Source organism: Bubalus kerabau, chromosome 7 (genome assembly GCF_029407905.1).
Source record: "Bubalus kerabau isolate K-KA32 ecotype Philippines breed swamp buffalo chromosome 7, PCC_UOA_SB_1v2, whole genome shotgun sequence".
NCBI classification, from domain to species: Eukaryota; Metazoa; Chordata; class Mammalia; order Artiodactyla; family Bovidae; genus Bubalus; species Bubalus kerabau.
In genome coordinates, this window is record NC_073630.1 from 58,233,823 (window position 1) to 58,247,602 (window position 13,780).

Sequence of the window (13,780 nt, forward strand, 5' to 3'; positions counted from 1 at the left end):
TAAAAGTCAAAGATATTTTTGTGTTGTTTAGGGTCTCTTAGATGCAAATAGTTATATATGTGACATCTTCTATTACTTGACTGTAGTTATGCATTTGATAAGCAGTAATATTGTTTCAATATATCTACTTTAACAGTGGCCTAGAATATTATCATGTAATTCATTGCATTGTCTAAAGCAATACATAATGTTATTTCTATACAAAGTATGTGAAAGTTGCTCAGTTGTGTCTGACTCTTTCTGACCTCATGGACTCTACAGTCCATGGAATTTTGCAGGCCAGAATACTGGAGTGGGTAGCCTTTCCCTTCTCCAGGGGATCTTCCCAATCCAGGGATTGAACCCAGGTCTCTAGCACTGCAGGCAGATTCTTTACCAGTGAGCCACAAGAGAAGCCCAAGAATAATGGAGTGGGTAGCCTATCCCTTCTCCAGCGGATCTTCCCGACCCTGGAATTGAACCAGGGTCTCCTGTACTGCAGGTGGATTCTTTACCAACTGAACTATCAGGGAAGCCCAAAGTATAAGAAAACAAAGTATAGGAAAATGATTTAAGAATAATATTTGGCTTTAAATTTTGCTAAGATTATTTTTTTAATGCAATCCTATTGGTAGTTTCCTGAAAACTTGAAACTGATAGATTTCTGTATAAATATAAAGACAGAACTGAATTATAGAAAAGTGGAAATATTGAATATTATTTGGTTTTTGCACAGAACAGATATGTTTCTAATTAAATATTAATATTTAAATACATGACATAGCAATCTAAATGGATTTTTATACCATTATGCCCAGAGTCATTCCTTTGTGATAAAAACCACCAAAGGGAAGCTAAAAGTTTATTTTTTATAAAGAAATTATAACAGAAGAAAATGTCCTTTTACACGAATCCTGTTTCATCATTTACAAGATACCACAACTTGGAATGCTTTCTTCAACACAATTGAAAGCCAAATACTATATATTCATTTCATCTTCACTGTACAAAAAAAGAAAAGAAATCACAGAAATTACAAAAATATATGAAATTAAGAAATGAAATAGTCAAAAGGTACTAAAAATCTCAGTCAGTCTGCCTACTATTTGTAGGCAGGAAAAAAGGAATTGTGAACTATACTGATGTAACTTGGAAATTAATAAGAGGTATAATTAGGGCCAATGGAGTATTGCAAGCACAATACTAGGAATGTGAACACTGATAACTTATTAATAATTACACTTTGATGGATTTCTATCAGGTCCATAAAGTGGGTATGAAATGAATAAGATAAATTATTTCCCAGAAAATGTGTTTAACCCAATGCTTTCTGGAATTCTTAAGAGAGTCCTATTTACGTTATTTATTTGTACTTTATAATATAGAGCAACAGAAGGAAGAATATGTTAGACTAGCATATGCCCGTGTTATATATTAAATAATAGTGTCAGCTGATCTTAGGAAACAGACATGAGAGACTAATTTACTCGGCAATGGTTTTTCACTGTACTTTCTCTCTTTTATTTCTGCTTGGCCTCTTAAGGAAATGGAAAAGTTCTGTAGTGCCATCTGGTGTGAATTAAGTGAACAGCCTCTTTCAAGCAGCACGTACTAGAATATTCCTCCAAGAAGAAAGCTCAGATTGCTATATAAAGTAACCCTTCAAAGATGAAAAGCTCTTGACCAATCTGATTATAATATCTATGTCTTTGTTCTCTTTTATCTTATTATTTTTCTCTAGGGATACTGAGTTAGAATTATTAGTATATTATTAGTTTATATTTAAGCATTGAAATTTATTTGTGTGTATACATGTGTGTGAGTATATGTGTACATATATATATATATATATATGCAAAATATCAAATTTCTTATTGGGACATTACCAAGCTTTCTTCATACTTCCATTTAAACTGTCATTACTGCTATGCTAATTTGCAAATACAAAATTAATAGCAGTGGCCTCAGATTTTTTCTGCAAAGTTTGGCATTATGTGTGTATGTGTGTGAGCATATACCTATCTGAAATGCAAACATCAGGTGCAGAATTTCACAAATGCCACAAAGCTACAGATACTGTGATTTTCAACACATTTTCAAACATTTCTTTTTCACATAATCACACAATTTTGACACATATATAACCTATAAGAATCTACTTCCATAATTTCTATTGATAATTTGGTAAAAACAAGAAAAAGTTTGCCTCTAAATAGATGCATGCTATGCTGAAGCTTTACTCATTTTTATTTTGTGTATCATGCAAGAGTTTTTGTTTTTTATGTGTCACTTGTTTTCTCATTGTCTTCTTAGTTATTTGAAACCAATACCCACTCTTTTATATCTTCTGTTACTTCCTTATACTGCATACACTAATGTTCCAAATTACAGACTGAATACGGACCAGGCAAGCTAGAGATTTCTTTTAAGACTAAAATCCTGATTTTTATTTCATTTTGATAACATTAAGAAGAGTGAGCTCCTTAAAATCCTATAGGACAGAAACTAACAAAATCACATACAGTTAAATATTTTTGTGTGCAAACTATCTAAATTTCTATTACTGTGCAATAATCTCTGTCTACAGTACACACTTGTTACATGTGTTACACATAAAAAACAATTTTCAGATAAGTCAATATGGGGAAGAAGGTTACTTTTAAAAGGCTCAATATGTCTTCAGAATTAACCAATCTCTCTGGAAAGGCTTCTGTCCAGCCACTCTTCAAAAATGGACTGAACATTGACAGTAGCATTAATCATCATTTACACCTTTCTCTAAGAAACCATAAGGGCCCATTTGAACATTGTTTAGATAAATTCTATCTGAGGCAGGAAGAGAAATTAAACATTTCTCAAAATATTAACTCTCACATCTGGTTCCTTTATTAGTATTGTATAAAAACCTGATTAAATACTGAATAGCTAAATAAACCAACAATAATTGACTGAAACAAAGGGATACAGAAAAGGTATAAACTTGATTTGTTTTCTTTCTCACACCCCCACATACTAATTATGCAAACCAATTTTTAAACTCTGAACTATATAAATACCCCCAAATGAACAACATACAATTATTTGTGATGCATACTCAAAGAACTCATAATGTCAGTAAGACCAAATTATATGAGTTACAGAGAACTTCCCTAAAATACTGATTTCTAAATTATATCTTGAATAAAGATTTGAATTAGGAGACATTACAAAACTGCTCATTCAACCTTGTTAGGAATGGGGCACAGTTAAAGCTACATCCTGTAGATGGGAGCACATCAAGAATATTTGGGAAATCTGAGGAGCATTGCTTAATTATAGCACAAGGTTAATTTCTAGAGAAAAACAAATGTGCTCATATGGCTTTGTTATTGTATCAGTGAAGTGACAGGGAAAGAGGAGTGACACATTCTTCATATGGGGAAGATCTTCTCTTGTGTGTTTTCAGTAAGAGGGCAACATTGGTTGAAAATACTGTCACAAAGAAATACCGCAAAGAAACTTATTTAAAATCATGGATCACTGCAAACCAAAATATTTCTGTAGGTATGTGTTGCGGAGGCACTCACACTACATTGAACAGCATTGGGAGAAGTACTTAAGAGAACACTTGTCACAGACCTGTGGTAGGAGGAAGCTGGATGTTGATTCTTAGAGCTAGAGCTATAGACACTGGCATCCAGAAGTGAATTATGAGGGCTAACAGACCACAGAGGATGGCCAGAAGTTTTTCAATAGGTTCACATATAAAGAATAATCTCTGTTAACAAGTAGAGTCCGAAAGATCTTATCACAGGGCCAAGTCAGAACCAATCTTAGAAAACCAAGTCATGGAATAATTATTTGAGGATGTTATTTTACTCATCAATTAATATTCATATTCATATTAATTTATGAGCACCAGTATATGCAAGTTGTAAGTTCTTGCCAAAGATGCTACTCTGGAAAATAATATATATTTGAGTGTATAAGTGATTGGCAATGTATTTCTCTGTTGAAATTAGGTATAAAATAATTATTTCTTAGTTAGTGACAATGTTAATTTACCCAAGGATTTTTTTTTATAAGTGAATAAAAATGGCAGATAGAAGTAACTGGTTCAAGAAAAGGCTCTGACACATTTATATTTTGATACTAAGACTTAAGAATATATGCTAATATAGAAGGCTATATAATAATTCACTTTAATGCACAGCATACTATAAAACTTTGTCTCCATACATAGAAAGTACTAAATAATGAGGAAACAAGACTGGTGATGGGTTTAGCTGTATATTTATCATTGCGTTCATGAAATTAAAGTATGCAACCTTGTTAGCAATAAGGACCTTTTCTGATATGAAAGATACTCATGATGCAGTACAAATTATATGCATATGTATATTAAAAAAATAAAATCTGGTTCTTTATCTTAACAGATAAAATATTCAATACTTGTCCTTAAGGGAAATGTAATTCAAATATTTCCATGATAAAGTACTATGCTTCTCTACAGTTCCTTTCTGATTGGGAATATAAAGGTGATAAGTGGAGACTCTTGAATCCTAGAGAGGGTGGTGCTGTATGTTTAGAATGATGGTGAGGAACTGAAAATATTCTAAATCAGCTTGGAATGTTAAAGCAGCAGAATTCACTTCAAATGCCCATTATACAAAGAATATAACCTGAAATGACAGCATCCTATAGAGGCTGGAAAATTTTAAACTTTCATCACTCTCCTCTGGTTACCCTTTCTGAAATAATTCAAACCAGAGTTAGCCATCCAAGCAATCATTTACATTCTTGGACTCTCTCAGTGAATGCTCATGTATAATCAACCTAATTCCTAAGAACATTTTAAAGGTATAATGATACTGAATATTTTAAACCAGATCATAATACTGAACTGTGTTGCAATGTTATAGCACCTTTCAAATTAGATTCACGGGTCACTAAAATTCATTATTTAAAGATTAGCAGTCTCTGTCATAGATCAGCATTTTATAAATGAGGATATGCTATCAATCTAGACAAAGAAACTTATTTTAAATTATAGATCATTGCAAACCAAGAAGGAAGGAGCATTGGTGCTTTTAGAAATTATATCTGTCCTTCAGAATGTGTTTATTATGATGGATTACCTATTAAGCTTCTTTTATTCCCCAAGTAGTGATTTCAAAACCCTTACAGATTTCACTAGCAGTTCCACCTGTCGTCCTCAATGTGGTCAACCAGACTTTGCTTCGTACCTCTCAAGTCTCATTTTATGCTCTTCCTGTATTTCTCACGACTTTAGCTTTTGTCAGATGTCCTTTCTCTACTGCTTGCTTTTATTTCACGTTGGTGTGCTGAGGCAGAAAGAGGTTTAGAGCAGAGCAACTTGCTTGATTAAAAAACAGTTGAACAGGTGTTTTCTTTTATGAAACAGAGCCTATAGGGATTTTCACTGGTACTCAAGACCCCAATGGATCCATTTAAACTGTGGATATTCCATAGAACTCACTCCACACCAGTTAAGAATCCAGGAAAATGAAGTCACATGTTGAGGTTTGTGTAGCATTCCATCTCCCTGATGCTGGAAGAGTTGGGAGATAGTTGCAGAAGTTAGATAAATGGATGTAAAATATTACTTTTTTTATTAATGAAGTTTTCTGACGGATGCAGATTTGGCATTGAGCCAAGGGCACTTGCTAATACTTCACCAAGGAATATGGCAAATTCAGCCACCCTACACAGATAAAGGCAAATGGTCAGGTTTAAGGCTAGCCAAAAGAACAGAGCTTGTACTAGCTAAGCCTAACAAGAGTCAAGAAATTTTGGGAATTCATGCTTCTTCTAGGAGGTGAAAAGTGTGTTAGTCGGTCAGTTGTGTCTGACTCCTGTGACCCCATGGACTGTAGCCTGTCAAGCTCCTCTGTTTATGGAATTCTCTAGGCAAGAATACTGGAGTGGGGTAGCCATTCCTTTCTCCAGGGAATCTTCCCGATCCAGGAATCAAACTGAGGTCTCCTGCATCGCAGGCAAATTTGTTACCATCTGAGCCACTAGGGAAGTCCTACCCTCTAAGAAATGAAGGAGCTCTGAATCACACATGTCTTGTCTTGTCCTTAACTTTTCATTTCAATCCCTTCAAGGTGGGGCCGAGGGGAGGACTGAGTAAGGAGACAGAGTGTTAACTGTACGGATCATTTCTTCATGTAGACATGAAGGAACTAAGTTTCAAATCACAATAGATATATCTTTTCTGGGCAGGTCAGTAAGCATGATACATGTTAAATCAAAGCTTTGTCTCAGCTTAATTATCTTATGGGGGCTTCCCTGATAGCTCAGTTGGTAAAGAATCTGCCTGCAATGCAGGAGACCCTGGTTTGATTCCTGGGTCGGGAACATCTCCTGGAGAAGGGATAGGCTACCCACTCCAATATTCTTGGGCTTCCCTTGTGGCTCAGCTGGTAAAGAATTCAGCTGCAATGGGGGAGACCTGGGTTCGATCCCTGGGTTTGGATGATCGCCTGGAGAAGGGAAAATATTCTGGCCTGAAGAATTCCATGGATAATCTGGATGATCTGTGGGATCACAAAGAGTCAGACAGGACTGAGCAACTTTCACTTTCATTATCTTTTTGGTTTTATTAGTTAACAATTAATTAGGTAGGGTTTAGTGAACTTTCTGCATATTTACTTGAAGTGAACACCTTTACATTAGTATTTAAAATGGAACATGTTGAGTTGGAATACTCATTCCCACTTGAAATCCTTGTGTTTCCTCAGCGTAACCATCATTTGTGGAAATAACAATATATGGCCAGTACATTCCTTACTACCTTTCACTCCACATGGACTGTTTGGCCAAATTCAGATGCCAGGTTTAATTCTTTTGTATTGCTTCTTTTAACTGTTGTTTATTTTCCAGCTTCAGACTCCATGATACTAAGTTAAATAGTTTATCCCATCCTTTCTCCCTCCTTCCCTCTCTCTCCTTCCTTCATCTCTCCCACCTTTCCTCACTCCCTTCCTTCATTCCTTCTTTCCTTCCAACTCTCTCTCCCTCCCTCCTTTCCTTCATTCTTTCCTTCCTTCTTCCCACACTTTTCTCTATATTTAAATTTAAAAATTTTTATAACATTCCCTTTATGTCTTTAACGTAACAAAATATTGAATTACACACCAACTCTAGTGTGTTTTGTGGTTGAGATTTCCCAAAGCCATCAGCTTCAAAGTAATCCTGTAAATTATAAGATATGAGAGTTAAAAATTGTTTTAGAGATTGTATAGTCTGATACATTATTTTGCAAACGTGAAATTGAGGCACAGAGGATGAAATGGCTTTGCTAGACCATACAACTAGAATATGCTAGCATGACATTTTTTTGTTTGTAATTCTAGATATATTATAAACACTCATTGTTACTAAGACAGCCTTTTTACATCATTTTAAATGATACTTTCTATCAGAAACTCTTCACAAACAATAAAATGAACTCTGAATTTACTCACTGCTTAAATATCAATTCAAACCATTTTCAGGTCTGCTAAAATATAATTTTAATGCTTATATACAAATACTTCTCGTTATGTGCACCACCAAACCACACTTCAAAGACGAAGGATTCCTAGTTTCAGCAGCCAGTTGTGCTGCTGTAAATCCCATGTCTTTCTGTATGAATTAAATAGGATTCTGAATGAATTTTCTTTTCTTTTGCAGCACTGTATTCCCTAAATTAAAGCCTTGTATTAAACTACATGTTCACTTGCCAGGAAGCCTTAATCTTCAAAGCTCTGGCATTTTCCTTCCATTGTTATTTTCCTGGAGAAGTGAGGTGGATGAGTGGCTTCTAAAAACACCACTAACCATTGGTTAATTGACTCATCTGAATTGTGTCACCTACATGGCTTTATATATCATATCTATAATATTTCACATTATAAATAGGCTGATAACAACATGGCCAATATCATCAGTGTTCCCATTGTTATATACAAACAATGTTTATTGGACATATAGAATTATATTCTTAAATGCAATTCTACTTAGAAAACAGCTTTTCTAAGTGCAAAAGTATAAAATTAAAACCACCAAAACCGTCAATAGTTAGTGTCCAGCAGTTCCTGTTCCACACTTTCCTATCTTCCTCTCTATAGGCACAATACTCTATAAATGACTTATACTGCTATCTGGAATTAGCACCAGGTGATACATAAGAACTGTAAGACATAACTTTGGCCCACAAGGTGCTTATAGTCCTATCAGGTATCAAAATGAATACTTGATAAATAAAAACAAATAATCTTAACACCAGTCTATGCTAGCTACTACTCAATTCTGTTTCCATTCACAAAAAAAAAAAAAAAAAAAAAAAAGAAAAGAAAAGAAACCTCTGTAAAGTAGTTAAAAACTCAATTGTCTCTGATTTCCATTCTCCTATTCTTTCCTGAGACTCTCATTGGTATTTTTTTCTCAACCATTCCACAAACAATGCTCTTGCCAAGTTTGTTAATGTCACCCATGTTGCTGAGTTCAATGGTCAACTCTAAGTTCTTCAAGTCTTTATCAGTAGTGTCTGACTCAGCAGACTGATTGCTCCTCTACCCTAGAACACATTCTTCAGCTTGGTCCCAAGGACTATACTTTCCTTGTTTCCACTTCCATCATTGGTCCTTCTCAGTATCCTTCCTTTTTATCTACCTGACTGTTTATTATTGGAATATCTCAAGGCTCAGTCTTAGTACCTCTTCTGTAGTTTCACTTACTTTATTCCTGAATTAATTAAATCACATAGCTTTAAATACTGGGGCTTTCCTAATGGTTCATACAGTAAAGAATCTGCATGCACTACAGAAGATCCAGGTTCAATCTCTGGATTGGGAAGATCTCCTGGAGAGGGGAATGCCTACCTACACTAGTATTCTTGCCTGGAGAGTTCCATGGACAAAGAAGCCTATCTATACATTAAGGTTGATGGTTCCCATATTTATATTTCCCACATAGACTTCTGTTTTCATTTCGAGACTCAAATGTTCAACACATTTATTCAACAAATATTTTTCTTTACTTGAAATCGCTAACAAGCCTCCCACATTAATATGTCTAAAATAAAATACTCGGTTACACTCCCTTCCCCTCCAGAAGGAGCCCCTCCCATGATCTGCTTGAACTCAGTGGCAACACCGGTACACCTAAAGACATAAGCTAGGAATTATCAGTGGCTCTTTTCTTTCTTTTATACTCCATATGCAAGTAGGCAGCAAAACCTGTGGTCTGTACCTTCAAAATCTATCTAGAACCAAATCATTTCACCATGACAATCTGGGTCAAAAATGCCATCACTTCTCACTACCTGTTTCACTGAAAATGAAGGTCAGAGTTTTAACAATGACAATGACATCTTATACAATTTGAAGCTCTCTTACATTTCCAGTTTTGTTTATTATCATTCTTTGGTTTGCTTACTCTGGCACAGTCCTATTTCACAAAAAAGCCCACATTCAGAAGAGGACATCTGACTTGGAGTTAAATGCTTTACAGCCACACTTTGAAAATGTTTATTATTTTAGCATTGAATATGTGTTTTGTAAATAAAGTCCAATAGAGATAGAATGCATATGTCATAGACTTGGGAGTCTGGGCTCATGTGAAATCCTTTCTCCTGCTCCTCTCTGTTGATAAGGAAGAGACTCTCAAACACCCACTCCTCTGTCCCCACCCAGGAACTGCTGCTACCTTCTACCCCCAGTAGGAGCTTAGACATGGATCTGAGGCAAATCAGGATACAAAGGCAAGAGACTGGGCTTGTGAGGGTCTTCACTTATATAGCAAATATCCCATGCCTTTGCAAATAAAATCCATGGCAAGTTGAGATACATCATGGAAGAAAAGGAATAGCTACTTGATGCTTCTTAAACAAGAGGACTTCACTTTCATTTTACATGGCTCCTCAAACATTATGCATGTTTGAGCTCTACTATGTATGCAGCCAGCTCTACTTATGGCACTGTATCCCTATAGATCTACAAAGGTAACTCGCTCACTTTCTTTAATTCTTTGATCAAGAAAGGCTTTCACATTGAAGTCCTGAATGACCACCAATTTGAGAATCAAAACCCCTTCCAAACACACACTTTAATTTCCAGGAACTCATCTATTCACTTAATTTTTCTCAAGGGCATTTGTTCTCATCTAGCACACTGTATAGTTTATGTATTTATTTTTTCTCATGTTTCCTTTCACTTATAATAGCCCTATGAATTAAGGGTTTAGTCAGTCCTATTAGTTTGAAAATAATCACATGTTAATGGAATTTCTCTACCATGTGTAAAACATAGAGCAACCTCTATTAAATCAAGTTGAGAGACCAGAAGGGGTAGCTCTCACACCCTGAGACAATAGCAGAACCTAACAGGAAAAAGACTCCTCTTTTTTTTTTTTTTCCTGGCAAGGACTCAGCTAATGAAAACCTTTGGACTCTTTGTTTACGGCAGCGCTCCCAACTTGCTTTTCCCTTGAGGAAAATGCACATGGCTTGCTCCCATGGTTGCAGATTGAGTTGCAATTCTCTGCTGATCCTAAAGAAGCCAATCTTTGCTAGACAAATATCTAGCTATCTATTTGTTGTAAGTCAACATTTTTGTGGCCCATATGGGGACCACAGAAGACTCCTGATGGCTCCATGGCTGGTGAGCAAACAGGTTCTCTATCGACAAATGAACCCATTGTGGCTCACTGCCTATGGGAGTCCCTGGTGGCTCAGTTGGGAAACAATCTGCCTGAAATGTGGAAGACCCAGGTTCAATCCCTGGGTGGGGTAGATCCGTTAGAGAAGAAAATGGCAACCCACTCCAATATTCTTGCCTAGAAAATCCCATGGACAGAGGAGCCTGGTGGTTACAGTCCATGGGGCCACTTCCTTTTGTTAACTGCTCCTCACATAACTCTTTCACATTGCAATAACCTTAATCCAGCTACTTTTCTCCCCTCTGTCAACAACAATGTCCTTCACAACTGCTTAACACTGACAAAACACCTCCTGACTCCTCATGACAACCTACAGGAAATTCTACTGGGCATCTCTGATTTCTCATGGTTCACTGATGATTCTTATTTAAAAGATAACAATGGCAAATATTGTGCTCAATATGCTATTACAACTTCTTTTAATGTTGTTGGGGCAACATCTTTACCTATAGCTACTTTGGCCTAGACTGGAATATACACTCTTACATGTGTTTTTACTTTAGCCAAGGACAATATTCCCAGTATTTGCACTGATCATGGATATACTTTCAGAGTAGTCATGATTTTGACATGACATGTTGTGAAAGCAACGTGGTTTCTTTATTTCCAGTGTAAACAGAATTTAAAATGGTCTCTACGTTTAGGAATTACTGAACCCAATATTTGTACCTGTTACTTTAGCTCTTATTACAATTATAGGGTATTCTAAATTTGACTCTGTAAGCTAAGGGAAATCACCTTGTTGATATTGCTGTAAGAAATGCTGCCCTTAAGGGGACCAATAGTAGCCAAATCTCTTTCATGGTCCAAAGGGATATTTCCCCAAACAATGAAAATGAAAACACAGCCAAGAGAGGTCCAAATATTGAACCTCAGAAAAGGAGGGCGGGGAAGATTAGAAAATCAACAGCTATTGTTTGATAAAAAGAGAAATCTCTGGTTTTGACTAACTACCTTGTCCTACCAGAAATTCTAAAAGCCTCACTCTTCACCACTACACATACATTAAATCATTAGTCTGCTAACAAAATGAGAGCCTTCATGAATCAGTGTTGGTGGGGAAACATTAACAAAGCCACAGAAAGAGCCTACTCACTTGTTCCACCTGTCCAAATACAAACAGGGAAGCCTGTTTATACTGATTCTAGATATTTTAAATTGCCTTATGAACCATTTAATTTCCGCAAATGGTTTTCATACAGCTCCATCTATCTAATGGATATAAATACCTTTTAAACATGGTCTGTGTGTTTTCACTCTCTAAAATCTTCCCTTGCAGAAAGGCTACTGATTTTTCTGTGGCTAAAGTTGTATTGGAAAAAATTATCCCTACTTAGAAAACTTCTCTTGAACTTTACAGTGATCAAGCAACCCATTTTACTCGCCATATGCTTTGAAAATCTGTGCTATATGGCTGGTTGTACAGCACTTTCATAGTGCTGATCACTTTCAATTCTCTGGTTTAACTGAACAAACTAATGACATTGAAAAAAAAATTGAAAGTGAAGGTCACTCAGTCATGTCCTATTCTTTGCAACTCCATGGACTGCAGCCTGCCAGGTTCCTCCTGGAACTTTCCAGGCAAGAATACTGGAGTGGGTTGCCATTCTGTTCTCCAGAGGATCTTCTGGATACAGGGATTGAACCCTGCACTGCAGGCAGATTCTTTACCATCTGAGTCACCAAGGAAGCCAACTAATGGCATTATTTAGACTCAATTGGTAAAATGTGTAGAAGCCCCCAAACACTATGGATAAAAGCATTGGCATTGGTCCGTCTAAATCTCAGACACACCTGTCTTGGAACTCATTAACTTTCATCATTTGAGATAGTAACAGGATGTTTAATGCACTTGGTTCCTGCTTCTTTTTACGCACAACTGATAAGAGGAGAGATTCTCCAATATTGCAAAGGTCTAATTGTATCTATTAAAAATAACCCTGTTCTGATAGAACAATCTTTTCACAGTGCACCCTTGGGAGATGAAAATGTTGAGCATCATATTTTGCAGTCTGGAAAGTTTGTCTATTGGAAAAGACACCTCCAGAAGAACTCTCTTCAACCTTGCTGGAAAGGGCCCTATCAAGTATTGCTAACAACCCATGTGGCTAGAAATACTACTAACCAAACTCCAAGAAAATGACTCTTGGGTTCTGTGATACACCTAAAAAAAGCTCCAAACCTTTACTGGACCTGCACATCATCTGGATAACTAAAAGTAAAGATTTTTTAGCATTGTACCAGACAACATCTGATGAGATAGCTTTCCCTATATATCTGGGCAGTTCTATTAGAAGTTTCTCGCCAAACCTTTGATGATGACATAACACTTCAGGTGATCTCCAGTGTCTCTGATATTGATAATGTATGGACTTTACATTAAAAAATAATGCCTAAGAGTTCCCCCCAGTCCTCTTTGTTACTCAAATGTGACCTTAATAGGTTTCCAATATGTGTATTTTCCCTCTGACATGATACACTATACCCGGAAAATATCTTTACTGACGTTGAGGAACAAAAAACTGTTAAAAGTATAAAATCTGACTCCAGATCAGCAATGCTTTCAGAGAAAAATCAAGATCAAAACAGGGAAATGTAAGAAAATGAATTAAAAGAAGCTTCAAATAAGTACAGTTGGGAGACAGGAGCTCTCATGCCCTCTAATAACAACAGAGCACAACAGGAAGCAGAAAGCCTCCACTCAAGGACTCAGACAATGAAAATCCAGGGACTTTTTTTTTTATGTAGCCCTCCCAACTTCCTTTTCCCTCTATAAAAATGTTCTTTTTTTGTTGGATGTGAGAACGTGTATGTGGCTCACCATGCTTACAGACCTGGAATTGCAATTCTCTGAAGATCCTTAATAAACCTATCTTTGCTATAAAAATGTCTGGCAGTCTATTTGTTTCAGTCAATACATATTCTTATAGGACAGCTTGACACTTAAAGTCACTTTGTGTTTAACTTGTAAAAATACCTTCGATTGTGAAGGAAAAGACCCCAAGAAAAAACCTTATGTCTACTTACTCACTGTCTGTGTGTGTTCTTATTCAGTCAGTCATGTCCAACTCTTTACAACCCCGTGGATGTAGCC